Genomic DNA, 15020 nt, shown 5'->3' with positions numbered 1-15020 from the left:
CGCCCTTTAAGAATGTAGGTTCAGCCTCGATTAGCCTATCTGAGCATAAATCTGACTTGGAAATATTCAGAAATCATAAACTCTACTGCCAACATGCCTGATGATTTTTAAAATTGTAAGCATCCTACTGCGTATGCAACCAGCCTTTCAGTTGTGTACCGCAAGGTAATCGACCACGAAGGATAAAAATGCCAAGCTAACAACACCTGACCCAATTGTTATAAAATTTTAAATACTTCTTTCTCGAAGTTTGTTCTGCCCGACCCTGTGGCCGAGTGGTTAGCACATCGCGCTGCAACGCCAAGGGTCCCGGGTTCGAATCCCGGTCGGGCTTGGTTGTTTGTGAATGTCCATTCATCAATTTCATCATTTCATCACTCATCCCCATCTTCGCAAATTAGCCAAGAGGCACAAAACGCGAAGTAAAATAAACTAAATCAATCAATCAATCAATCAAATCGAAGTTTGTTCTAACGTCACTTGGACTTTTGTTTTACTTCCTCTGTAAACGTGCGATTGCTAAACGACTTGGACAATATGGACCTTTACCACCAGACATCTGCAGTCATGTACTCATTAGTTGAGCTTAGGGAGACATCTCTTTTTGCTATATTAAATTACCTTGTCTTGCGACTCTTGCTTCGCGATATCAACAGCGAAAATTCCAATGCACAAAAATTACTTTTTAATGTTACTACTGATCATTTGATGATAAACTTTCTTTTCACTGTTGTTGTCCGACATCGCTGCAATCTGGTATTCCTGGTGTCGTTTTGCCGCCCTCCGTAGCGGAGTGGTTAACGCACCGCGCTACGACGCTAGGGTTCGAATAGGTGTCCTTTCATCATTCATCCTCATCTTCGCGATTAGCCAAAAGTGGCAGAAAAGCGAAGTAAAATACTCCCAATTAATAAAACCCTAGTGATTTTTCTGCCTCTTTTTATTAATCGCAACGCTGAGGATGAAATAACAACACGACACAAAATGACACTCGCTAAGGAATATCCTGGGAAAGAGTCGAACCAGAGGACACTTGGCAGCGACCAAATCGGCCGTCAAGGTTGTTTTGTTGTAGTTATGCTATAATCAGTGTGTTTTGTTATCACGTCGCAACTCTACGATAGGAGCGACGGTGAAGATTAATGATGATGAAATTGATAGGAAATATGGATCGCGTATAGTCTAACCATGCCAAGTGCAAGAAAGGTTGTGGACGGAAAATAAATTAACATATTCGGAAAAATTAAGAGATTACTATTGAGGAACAAAATACAATTGCGATGAGAATTCGTACATAAGAAAGAAGAATACGTTGCGCAATAGAGCTCGAAGCAGTATCGCCTTCACTTCTGGACCCTCGTAATGAAATCCCGTCGGATTGCATCACATCATCAATAACAGTGACGTAAACAGGGGGGAGACCTGAAGGGGAGGGAGAATGCGAGAGAGAGAGAGAGAGAGAGAGAGAGAGAGAAGAAACAACGAAGACAAAAAAAACGCAGGGGAAGATCGCAAAGTTATTTCAGAGCATGCGCACTCTCTCCTACTCGCGACGAGCGTCGGACTGCTCGGGGATCTTCCTCGCGGGGACCCGATTTTTTACGACGAGCTCCGGAAACGGCCGAGCTCACCCGAAGCTTTTATCTTTTCCGTTTCTCCGCCGCTCAAGAAAGGCGCTCGCCGAAAAGGGAGACTTTGGAATTTCAAAAGCGGGAAATTTTAAAAACGAATGTCTCGTGGATTTTTCGTGAAGTTACGGAAAAGATAACATTTTTGACGGTAAAGAGAAGAATGTTGTTTATTTACGAGCTTGGCGATTTAAAAAAACAACAACACATATTTGTACACCCTCCTCGTTTCACGATGCGATACTCTCGAGCATAACAATAATTTACAAAAATTTAGTAAAATAATTAAAGTAAGTGCGGTTTGACTATTGAAATCTTATGTTATAACCAGTCCCGGGAATTAGGGGGGGGGGGGATGAAAGCAGTTCCTTCACTTTTTTACCGTTTTTGCCCATGCATTGTAACATCTTAATGCTAAGCCTTATCTACAGAGAGAAAGTAAACTGTACTTGTCCCCTCAGTTTTAGCACCCTGGTTACATAACACATGAACATAAGCTACGAAAGATGCTTTCTTGAGCTTATATGCAGCAACAACTTACGTAATCTTGTAGTTACAGGTTCGATTCCCAGAAGTTTTAAAACTGTAGCCCCACTCTCGATTAACCTATGCTCGAAGTGGATATCAAGCGAACAACATACGACTTACGTTCCAGCAAAGGGTCTAGTGGGACAATGAGTCGAACTGGACGTGACATTGTCGCCCCCTCCTCAGGCTCGAAGCTGCAGCGATTAATTCAGTCGTGTGATCAGGATGATTCAGCCATCGCAAGCACCCAATCATCACTTTTCTTCCCGTCCTCTCAATACAAATCGATAAGTATAAAGAGCAGATCGGAATCGAAGGGAGCAGCAATCGCCAGCCACCCCATAACAGCACCACGTCGATTTGTTTCCCTCTTTGCATTTTAGCGCAAGTGGACGCCGCAAAAGAGAGCGCCGTTCCCCGAAACCTCGCTCCGGACACCGGCGTGAAACTTTTTCCCCCGACGAGTGGGTGTGCGCGCAATTTTTCCGCGTGTATATGTGACCGGGAGGAATCCCCCGGTATCTGTCTACGGTTTTCCCGCGGTCACGTGACTCCCCCGGTCGTGCTTCGCGAAAGACTCGACGCGCGGCAGCACCTGCCTCGCGCGCTAGTTCCCTCTCTCTCGCACACCATCTCCGTCTCTCTCTATTTCTCCGAGATGTCGCTCGTTCTCGGCTTCTAAGTTCAAGATGGCCACTGCGCTCTTCTAGCGGTGCCAATGGAAAGGCTGATCCTTACCGTTCCCTGCTTGACATGCGCTTCTCGCCGGCGCGCCCCCCTCCCCCCCTGACACCCGCGCACACCGTCCCCTCTCGCGTCGGGGTGCCCCCTCCGGCCCCCCCTTCCCCGTAGACCCGTCTCTCTCCCGTTCGGACCAGCACTGGTCCAGGCAGTCACGTTTTATCAAAGACCTAAGAGAGAAGCCGAGTGCACACTCTCTCCAACCAGGAGCCTGTGTTGGGGGCGTGACGTTTTTTAAAAACCCCGAAATTTTCTGAGACCGGCCCAAGATTTTGCAAGGTAAGTGGACAACTATCAGCGCCGAGGACCTTATCTTCAGGGGAACATCGTGCAGGATCAGTGAGTGTGTGAAAGTGCATCGTCGGACACTTTTCCGGCTTTCATTTTTCCAAAAAATTCCTCTCGTTTTTTCGCCCCGTCCCGTCGGTCGACGCTGTCTTTCCTCTCGTTGCTGTGCCAAGCTCTGAAGTGTCGTGGATCGTAGCAGGTGGGTGCAGTGAACAGGAAGCCTCGAAGAACAGGAGGAACAGGTTCTTTTGTCTGCGAAAGAACAGGTGGCACTTGTTTCGTCAAGATCGGTCCGCGCGGGAACCGGCCGGGCGCCTTCCCGTTTGGCGGTAACGTCGGCGTCTTCCACCGAGAAACGACTGGCGCGTCGCTCGGACTTTTTCTCGCTTCAAGCCCGGCACTTTTTTCTATCATTCTATTCTTCCAAACCGTTATAACAGTTCATCTGCAATTTTCTCTGTAGCGTCAATGCCTCATGTCTCGAATATCGCATTTTATCCTTTTCCTTACAACTTTTCTGAGGAAGTTTGAAAAAAGAGAACACAGAATTTCTCTCTCGTCAAAAAAAATCAAAGACAACCTGATTCTCAATACTCATTGCTTCAAAAATGTATATTTTTACATAGCTGCAAGTCTACAAAAAGTGTTTATTCCATAAATAATGAAAAAGAACGGAGAACTTAAGTCATCATTTTTTTCCAAACTCAATCCACAGTGACAAACTTCAGTGTATCAGCAATGCTACTGAAATATTGCATAGTGAGTTGTACTACAGTGAGGAACAAAAATCCAGCTTGCTCTCATTTGTCTTCCGGTTTTGTGACGTAACGTGATGACGTTATCGTGTTTGCTTTGTTAATGTTTACATTAGCAGCGTATGTTTACATGTTTGTGTTCTCGGGCACAATTGTTGACCAGTTCGATGTTTGCGTCAGAAAGTGAACAACAGATGGCGCTAAATTCGCTTCCAATTCTTCATTCCATTTTTTCATCTTTCGTGACTGACTTTTTCTTCAATTTATTCCTCTCTTCTTAAAAAAAAATACATCTTACACGATGGTATTGAAAGTTACAGTAAAAACTTCGAAAACAGAAGCTTTGTTAATGTTCATTCCAGTTCTCGATGCGGAAATTACATGTTTTCCCTTTTTAACTTTTTTCGACGGAATTCTAAGTGTGGCTCGGAGAAGGCGAACGAGTTCACCGCGGGAGGGACCTGTGCGTGTCCGCCGGGTTGCAGCCGAACCCGGCGTTAAGCCACGCGACAGCATGGCCTGACAGTAGGCGCGTTCACCTTCTTCTAGAGCCACCTGCTCTTCTTCAGAGCGCATTCGAAGCGGGAAAATAAAAGTGATGGACCAAGATGCTGTAAGCGATAATCATTTCCTACATGCTTTTTTATGTGCGTGTATGCTGAGAAATTAATGGTGTTTGAAGAGACTTAGTTGAAAGTGACCAATATTTCGTAAACAAAATATACGTGGCAACTTTTTGCTTGACAAGTCGCCGAAGTCTTCTTTATACTTCCACTTCATTATTTTCCTCTCGAAACCAATTTTAATTCCATCACTCTAGAGGAAAGAGGCGCATTACACAAGTTCTTGTTCAACAACACAGCTGAATACGTTTGCAATACGAGTTGAATGTAAATTATTTTTTTAGTTCATTCCGTTGTTCTTAGGATATGTATTTCTATTTTGTGTACAGCTGGTTAACAAATAATTAGTGCTAGCTTTTTTTACATCAATTTCAAAAGAATTTACGAGCGCATATGCATACCAAGCAATTCGTAATATATATGGTACTGACTGTACTTTTATTTACATTGGGGCTATGAGTGGAATTTCGGGGGCGAAATGGCCATAACAGCCTCTTGGTGCCATTTAGAAATTCTTCGGTTCATTTTTACATTCTTCACACGCCTGAACCACGTTATAGTTCAATCGTACTGTGCGGTGCACGTGAAGTGCCTTCTTGTTTTGATGTTTTTCTGTTGTTGACACAGAATCTGTTACCAATTCCGTCATTCGTTTTATCCCGCCCTCTCACCTCCCCTCAGCGGTTTGTCGTTTTTTCCCCCCAAGCTTTCGAACTCAATAGTGTATTGCTTCCATTCTCTCCCCACCATTTTTCCTAGTAACGACACGTAATATGCAATAGAAGGAGGGAGGCGTCGCGTATGTGTGTAAACGTACATGTGTGTGGGTGTGTGGCTTTATGTGCATGTGTGTGTATGTGTGTGTGTTTGTGAATTGCCGGGTTAGTGACGGCCAGGCCTCGGCGGTGTTTTTGACGATGTTTTCGGGGATGCCCGTTAGGGGGCGGCATGAGATGGTAGCGTCGGTTGGAGTCGTGCCACCGGCGCAGCATTGCTCTGTGACCCCTTAGCAGCTCTAGCAAGGCGACGGCGACGGCATGTGGTAGGTGGAGAAGAAGGGGAAAAAGAGAGGGGAGGGAAAATTCCCAGGTGAGCCACGGCGCAGGTCCTTCTCTTCACCAACGGGAGTCCAGAAGACCTTACTGGAGTCAGCTCCAGTGTCCGATCTTCAGTTTGAGACGCAAGTTGGAAAAAGCACGCGAGTGGTCCAGTAGCTACTATGTGCCAGGGAAGTTAAGTTGCACATTTGCCTTGGTCCTTAGTGAGTGCCTGTGTATGGTTCCTTGATGGGTTGCCAGAGAGATAGTGTCGTATGTGGTGGGTGATGGTGAACATGACTACAACGTCTTCGATGCGATAGTGGAAGAACACCTTACCCTTCTTTTTTTTTTACAAGAACCAACGACTTTCCCCAAAAATATTTTTTTTCGGGCAACCAATTCGATTCGCCTCTTCCAGTTTTTCAGCCGATTCATCAGTGATCTGGTTGCTCTTCCGCGGGACGGACATTCGAGTGGTGATGGTGGTGATGGTGATTGGTGTGTGTCGGTGTCGACCGGACGGCACTTTGTCGTCTTCAAGCTGATACGATTCCTTCCGACGTATGACCGAGCTGGACCCGCGCCGCCTCTGAAATGTCTCACGGGCGTTTAAAGACGGATCACATCTTCCCTGTACTTTTACCCTCTCTGTTCAGAGAGAAGTGCGAACTCTAATTCCTAAGATAGAGAGAGGTATGTGCGTAGAAGTTCTTTGTGCGTGGGTGTGTGTGTGGTTTGTCTTGTGTATGCTCGGCTTGTCTAGGTGTCAATTTTTTACAGCGGCCGTTCTTCTGGATGTCGCCAGCAAACAATTTCTCGGAACAGCGCTTGTGAACCCGCCAGTGTCTACCGGAGACGTCCGGTCTTGGCATTCCTCGGCAACAGTTCGTCTTAGCCGAAGACCCTTGAGCAGATTCGCCGGGAGGAGCTGCCTCCTTGGCCGATGCTGTGCTGGACGTCGGTCAACCTCGTCGGATCCCCCGAACTAGATAAACGCTCTTTCCACGATGGACTTTGGTGGAAACTTCATAGCAACGCGAGCACATGTTTCCTCGTCGTCTTCGCTCACTCTTGTACCTGATTGGATTCCTATACATCCTTATTACCGATCGGCAGTTCCGAGCTTCACTCTTCTAGGAAATTGACGTAACACTATTACTGGCGTCATTGGTCGTCAGATTTGCTCATATACCAATTACGTTCCCCCACTACTGGAGCATTCCGGCCATGAGAGACAGAGAGAGAGAGAGGGAGGGATAAAGTTGACATCACGTGACCTCATGTGTAGTGTATACTGTGTCAATCACACACGATGACAACCAAACCATCACTGAATCGAGACCGGGGGGAACGCAGCGAGGCACGCGGATGGAAATATGACGACGCGTAACGTGTTTGTCTTTCTCATAGACGACCATTTGTGATATACGAGATCAGAAAGAAAAAGTCTTCCTCACTTTTTCCATCAACCAACCCCTAATCCGAAGCCGTCAAAGCGAAGAGTTCCCAAGTCTTTTCGAGATGCAGAAACGGCCAGATGGACGAGATGTGACTTAAAAATTGGCCACGGAGAATACCCCGTCCACAGTCGGCCCCACTTTGGCGGAATTTCCACAAGCATTCTTGGGTACCGAGGCGCACTCGCTTCCCGGGAAGGGTCAGTGTCTTAGCCAGCCGGAGCTAGGGAAGTCAGTGGCGAACATTGGCGCCTCTAGTGTGGACCGACTTGGACCTAGGCTCCTATTAGCTTTTCAGGGCTGAAGTTCCGGTGTGAGTATTCTTCGGATAGTTTCACCTCTGGTTTTACACTTTCGAACTTTTCTGTCTATATTAAAATATTGCCATCTACATTTCTCAATTTTTTTCATTTGTCTGTTTGAAGATCTTAGGATAATCACTACGAGTCCAATACAAATCCTCTACCGCACATGATTGTTTTCAGAATTCCTTACAAGTTTCGTCTTCGCATAGAAATTGGTGCCCCGAACTGGAATGGAACTTGTGTCCTCTTGTGGTTGAACTCCAGATACCTCAACAAGATCGTTATTAGGCAAGTGTTTCTAAGACAGCAGATCTTCTCTAGAGTATCTAGCGGGTAGAGTGTAGATGCTAGTTTCCGAATATTTTTTCTCAGCCTCCACAGTCATCAAAAAGCCGAATATCACGATACAGGACTAGGGTAGGGCCCAAACTGGATGCTTCATCCCCCGATGTTCAAAACAGGATTTGGACTTTCGAGGAACAATAGATGCAACCCACTGCACTTGCACCTGCTCCCCTCCACCCCTTCTGCCTTTTTTCGCAGCTGTAACTTCTTCTAGCACACCCTATCTCTTCCCCATAACAACGCAGTTTATCTTGACGAGCAAATGTTGCGTACTGGCAGGTGTGTGAGGCAATTATCTAATTTTGCGTGGGTGTCTCCTCCCCTCCCCCTCGACAACCAACATTTTCCCCTAATTCAAAGATTCTCCCCTCTCTCGCAGTATCTTACGGCGACACCCCTTGCAATAACGGATGTGGCGAGACAATACTTTTATCTATCGCATGCAAAAGGCTGGTGGCGAGATGGATTGGATGATAGAGTGGATGGCGGTCGCGAAGGATGATCTTTGGAGGCGCAACTGTTGCGTGATGATTGTAGGGAGGTGATAAAGCCGTACTTCACATATGTCTGGAATAGTTGATTCTTCAGAGCTTTGGCGTGAGTATATGCGTGCGTTTTGCTAGCGGCGAGGAAAGTTAAGATTTTCGAGGTAATTTTTATACTTTGGGTTCTATTTCCAAAATTAACAAGAGCGCTGTGAATTTTCAACTGTTTAGATACGTGGTAAAAAAAAAGTTGCATGTCTGTACATGTCATAGTTTTCTAAGAGTGAGTTCGCAGATACTTCAAGTTCTTGGGTTTGCATAGAGTGTAACCGGATACGTGTTCCAAAACTATCCAGAAATCAGGATAGTTTGACGAGAAAATATAAGATATTAATAACAAAAAAAGTGAAGAAGTGATCTGTCTGTAAAAATCTATTAAAAAAGCACCTCGGGGCAGTTTACTGTTGTTATAAATTCCAAAATGCAAAAAAAGGAACGAGGCAAGCAAACAGAAAAAAAAATGGGCAAAAGTTAAAATCTACAAATTAGACGAAAGAGAAATCTGTGAAGTAGAATGATCCACAAGTCCTATCTTGGTAGAGGAATTTTATGGATATGATCGGTCCATAAAGTGTCTAGGTGTCGACAAAAGTCGCGGAATATTTTACACGCTTCTTTTCCAAAATATTTTCCCGCACGAGATTATTCTGTGTTAAGTCTTTTCTGTATGTAACATCATCGAAGATTTTTCATATCTTCTTGGACTCTTCCCCAATTCATTACGTAGAAAATTCGAAGAAATGATAACTAATGAAACAGCTTTTCTTCTTGATCGCAAAAGTTTGCGCACCTCAAATAAACATTTTTCTAGCTATTTCATTTCTTCCCATGTTGCATTGTAAAGTATACAGTGCTACTAATTACACATCTTCCTTTTTTTTTCCTTGCTTCAAAAGAAAGCACACTCAAGACCCGGTACTACCCTATCACCGAAGACATTGTTTCTAAAAAAGATGTACAATCGCATTTATTGACTTGGTTCGTCACACAAATCGTTACGAGTACGTGAGTACGTGTAACAGTTGTGATTTTAATCATTCTTGTGCATTTCTTATAATTGTGTGGTTTCATTTTTTTTTCAGAGCTTTCAGGAGTATTTTTCAAATTTGTGTGTATTGTCAACCTTCCTTATGTGTAATTTTTGTTACTTTTATTTATCCAATAATTTCAGTAATATTATCAACATTTCACATCAAGTTAGTTTATGTACAATTGTACTGTATTTTCTTAGTCTACTAATAATTACTTCATTCTTAACTTACCCTTCTCGCAGTCAATTTCACGATCTTTTTTCCTAGCTTCACAGCTGTATTGGCAGTTCTGGAATTGAACAAGGAGCTATTAGATATTTTCATACTATTTCAATGTAGTCAAATTCGACTGATGGCTGAGGAAATGTATATAGATGTATTCGTACACCACAGATTTTATACTGTGAAACAGTTTTCAATTTTGTTCAGCATTTCAATGCTTCATACTTTCGGTTATTTTCTGACAACTGTTCTAAGTTTCTCCGAGTGTCTTCTAAGATCTTATCTCTATTATTCTTGGATGGAGCTTTCTTTGCTGTAGACAAATATTTATTTCTCTCAAAACTCTACAAGTACTAGAATTTTGTACAATAAACTCACACATTATAAACATATTCTCGTATAGTACTCTATCATACAAAATCTCACACACTTGATTTTTATAGCAAAATGTTTTAGTTAGAATACACACATTAACATCTAAATTATCTAGTATTTCATATGATTATTATGGGCTTTCCTTGACTATAAAAAGTCACTACTTATGAACAAAGAATAATATTTTCAATTCATCTGCTCTTTCGCACAGTATGCCTTAGAATTTATTGTTTCATCTATTTAGACAGCCTTTGCAGAAAATGTTTTTTTTTTATTGGATATGTTTATATAACTTGTTATTCATTAGGCTTCATCGTATTTCCTTCTCCCCAACTCCACTCGGTTGTATATGGCTGTTTTTATTATCATGTTATATAATAATATAATAATACATTATGTATGTGGAATGAGGATCAATTTCACAATATTTAATAATGTTTTTAACTGTTTAATATATATTAACTATTTCTTCTCCTAAGTCATAGCATTGTAAGAATACTGTCGCCATTATTATTATATTTATTATTATTATTATTATTATTATTATTATATTGCAAATGCTTAGAAGGACGTTGGAAAATCAGTAAGTGGGGTTCAATCAGAAATCTTTTGCAAGTGAAATCAGTATATATAGCATCATATGTGTTATAAGAAAACGAATCTAATGTGATCTCTAAGAAATTTGCAGTATTGCTTAAAATCCGATTTTCTTCGATTGGTTGGTATTGGGAAAGAGCGGGAATTAATGATTTAAAAGAAAAACTAGAATCCAATGAACTTTGTTACCTATGATACTTTTCGGCTGTGCCAATCTTTATATCTCTCCTTGCCAGAAACACCATTCATCATGCATCTTCAATCTAATCGATCATCTATCTTAACTCTTGAATAATCAATTCATCATTATGCTTCATTCATTTCGCAACTAACAACTAGGATGACACTGAATTGAAAATGACTGGTTTATGATAATAAAATTGTAGCAAAATATTCCTTCCAATCCTAAGATAATTCGTATCCTTCATAAAATTTTTAGGTTTTGATCTGCCTAAATGGATTTGCCCCCTTCATCATCTTATTTCTATGCAATACATACGAGTTAATCCAGCTATTTAGGATTTTTACATTTCTACATTACAAACGGTGTAAAACTTACCATTCTGTAAGATTTCTTCTTCTAATGTGGTCCAGTGCTCCCGCCTTATAATCACCTGAAGACTTTTACCATTAGAATTTGAGCTGCTTCAGTAATTTTAATTCGTTACTCACAAATTTGCACTACATTATGTAAAACTTATATTCTTAACACAAATAGAATGCTGATTCATTGATTGATTCCTCAGAAAGTCAAGGGTTCGAGTCCACGCTAAGGACGCTTGTTCTTCTTTTCAAATTATAACCCTGGGTGCGAACAACCTTATAATTCATTACCCCTCGTTGATATGAGTTTTTAGTCAGGAAATTCATTTTCTGAAATTTTCCCACGAATAATTTTACAGGACCTGAGCAGTTGAAATTGAATATTGGAGGAAAGGGGAAGGATATTGTCTTACTTTGCCGAACACACTCGCAGTTTGTTATAGAAGCACAGGTCCCGAAAGCATTACAAATTTAGCAGATAGGAAATTTAGAATGATGTCTAAGTAATTAAATTAATTGTTTGTGAAAGTGCCTTGTAATTTGAAGGTTCCGGGTACACCTCTCCTCTCTAAGGATATTTAACCTTGTGCTTTACCCTCATTTTCTGCTGGAAATGGTACACTATGTACACTAGAAGGTGAAACAGTAATTGTACTAGTGTTGCAGAAAATCTCATCAACATATCCTTCTTTCAGAGTCCATATTTTCTGCATAATGTTTTTCCTTTTTCAGAGTTGATGAAATATACGACAATATTACAATTTAGATCGTTGTAGATTAATGTGTATACATTCAAATCAGAGTGCATTTTAGGACTAGAGATGAAGGTTATTATCTTACATTCCAAAGGTCCAAGGTTCGAGTCTTGGAACTAGCCTCCCGCCCGATATCATAATGCTTAAGGCCATTTCCTCCCCCTTGTAATAAACGAGTGATATTTGTAGGTAGTGAAGACCCCACAAAAAATTAGTAGGGGGGGAGAGGGTAGTTGTATTTAATATAGCTAGTCCTAAATACGTATATGCGTATTCAGGCTAAAAGATAACTTATTTATCCAGTTTTTCTTGTCGGGTAAGGGGTGCGAACTGGAGCCCCTCCCCCCTGCAGCCCTCCTCCCTCTTTCTACAGCGGTCAATAGGGTCGGGCTTGGTTCATGGTGTGAGCATATTTTTCAGTGATTCCCATTACTTTGTGAGTGCAAAACTAACAAAAGCATTATAATTCTGTACAGGGGCGGCGATTGGGTTCCAAAACCGGGGGTAAGGTGCCAAAACTGGGGGGGGGGGGAGCAGAGACAGTATATTTCCCTTTGTAGATAAGATTTAGCATAGTGCAGAGGGCAAAAGAGGAGAAAAGTGGAGGGCAACAGCACCCCTCCCCCCCTAATAGCCGCCACTGTGAATGTACACTAGAAGGTGAAACAGTAATTGTACTAGTGTTGCAGAACGTCGTATTAACAATTAGCTGTATGCGCCGACAAGTCTCAACACGCACAACGGAATCGCCGCTAACAAGTAATATAATTTGTCGCACACTTATTGGTTTCTATTCGTTATCGATTTAACCCGAAAGGAAATGAAGCGCAAATACAGGGAAAGATCAAATGTTAGGCTAGAAGGAAAAATTAAGTTTAGAAAAAAAAAACGGGGAAAAGGCTAGTTTGTTTGCAATGGAAACGTACGTCGTGTTTTCCTTCCTTGCGGAGAGATGCCGCGACTGTTCACTCCCCCGGCGTGGAAGAGGGAGGGAGATATCGGCGCATGCGCACTGTGCTCTCACGTCACAGGTGGATTGCGCTGTCTTGGGAGGGCGTCGTCTTGACCCGAAATCTCCACATCTTCGCTTTTTAACTTTTTTTACCGTACGTTCTCCTTAGTTCTCGCAAAAAGATTTACATGGTAGTATTATTAACACTCGAAACTGAAAGATTGGAACAAAATCTGGGTGGGTACCTTCAAAAGTTGTCATTTCGTCACTGGATCAATTGTTACGAGTAAAAGAGTTGAAATATCTGTCCAGGATGAAAGAACAAGAGAGAGAATTGTAAAGATGTGGTTACCCGTAATGAGCAGAACGTAAAAAAAAGACCAAATGTTCTCATAAACAGCAATATTAGTGACTTGGCAAGGGTGTTTCAAGTTCTTGCACTGAACCAAGTCAGTAAAAAAAAGAATGTGGCTCCGGTTTATAGATGCTGTACGATCTGTTGATGAGGATAGTAATACCTTCCCGATGGTGTAGTGATAACGTCTTCGTCTTATAATGAAGAGGTCCCTGGTTCGATACACATAACGATTCGGATCCTAATTTAAACTGTAGGTTCAGTCCCGATTAGCCTATCTGTGCATAAATTGACCTGAAACAAACAAATAAATAAAAGTGATGAAGATAATTTCAGCCAGCCTTTGAGGCGGAATGATCATCCAAGTCTCAAGTCCGAATCGTCCCGGTTAGCCCATGTGGTAGAAAATCGACATAAAACAACAAGACAAAAAAAGAAATAAATGATATAACTTCATTGCACAGAATTTTATCTTGATACATTTTGTAATTCACAACTAGGAAAATCGAGCCAAGTAATGCTTTTTAAAATTTATAACGTATTGGCATTTTACTCACAAAATACTTCTCTCGTTTGGTTTGTTACGGATAAGCTATTGTACCAGTTGTGTGCTTCCACTGATGACAGAAGCCTATCTATCGACACACTATATAGTTCACTTTATGAGAGCCCGTAGCTCTTTCACTCCACCAAATTTCATCTTTGTATCATTAGTACGAGTAGTTTCCGAGAAATCAGCAGATACTGAATGGTAGGCTATGTTTCTTGACGCGAAAATATGAATGTCGACTTCCTTTGTCGAGGGTTGGGGTCCCAAGTTTGAATCCCGACCTGGGTATAGGTGCTCCTTGCGAGCGTTCATTGATTTTATCACTCATCCCCATCGTCGCGATTAACGAAAGCTGAAAGAAGAGGGAAGCTAAATAACAAAAATCAAATTACTTCTGACACACGAAAGGTAGACAAATTTTCAATATAGGCTTGGGAATGCGATCGTTTGGCTGTCATAGACAGATGAATACTTGGAAACCTTTCGGTACTATATCACGTTATATTTCAACGCACCTGATTTTGTTTTCATTTTTAAAAGTTCTTTGATAAATCTGCTGGAGACTCAGTACACGACGGGTCCGGAAATCTGTACGGCTCCAAAACACTGCGAAAACGGCTTTTCCTTCAATCGACCGATATAAATAAGCACGGAACAAATTGAAACTAAAGCTTCATGCTCTCAAATGAGCTCACAACGAATTCTCTAGCTAGACGCTTCTTCGAAAGATTTTCTTAAAAACTTTTACACTAAAATTACTATATTGAAAAATGTGACATTTTTGTAATGTGAACAAGGACGTCGGGAAGGAGGGTAGGCACACAAAAAATCTTCATTTCAATCACAGTTTATTAATGTAAGGGCGTTGCAGTAACATGAAAACTTCAAACTGAAGGAGTGTTCTTTAGGGTGCAACGCTATTGCAGGGGAAAATATGCTTCATTTCCCTACCCTGGAAAAAATACTTTGCTTGCCTCTCCCTTGATAAGATTCTGCGGACTTCCATGAATGTGAATAATAGATTGCATTCTTTTGAAGATGATATGGGCAAAATAAAAACTCTTGCATTTCTAAAATCCACGTCAACCAACTCTAACTATTTGAAATTGTCAGAAAAAATTACAGCGGGTACAATGTTCATTCATGGTTTGAAGAAAGGGTATAATACACCACTGTAGACAGCGCTTACTGTGTAAGCACGTGGCGTAGAGGTAATTTGGTGACGTAAAAAGGGGTCGCGGGTTCGATACCCGGGGGGCAGAACCCACTCTGAAACTGTAGGTCCAGTCTCGATTAGCAAATATGTGGTTAAAATAGATTTTTAAGCCCCCCTCAAATGAAGGTACAGTACTGAGTACTCATCTAAATTTCCATTTTTTTTATTT

The 15020-nt window shown here is 41.8% G+C and overlaps 1 protein-coding gene across 6 annotated transcripts in view; it reads left to right on the top strand.

The window, feature by feature from the left end:
- The first annotated feature begins 5748 nt into the window (after window positions 1-5748).
- The window catches only part of pros (homeobox protein prospero), a 136097-nt gene continuing 126825 nt past the window's right edge, over window positions 5749-15020 (top strand). For all 6 annotated transcript variants that reach the window (XM_083137911.1, XM_083137909.1, XM_083137910.1 and 3 more), the window contains exon 1: window positions 5749-6296. The gene's annotated coding sequence lies outside the window, so the exon portion shown is untranslated. The remainder of the gene's footprint in view (window positions 6297-15020) is intronic.

The sequence above is a fragment of the Lepisma saccharinum genome, chromosome 16, assembly GCF_977018435.1.
Source record: "Lepisma saccharinum chromosome 16, izLepSacc3.1, whole genome shotgun sequence".
In the NCBI taxonomy this organism is placed as follows: Eukaryota; Metazoa; Arthropoda; class Insecta; order Zygentoma; family Lepismatidae; genus Lepisma; species Lepisma saccharinum.
The sequence above is the reverse complement of the archived record's forward strand: the minus strand, read 5'-3'. Positions and strand labels throughout refer to the sequence as shown.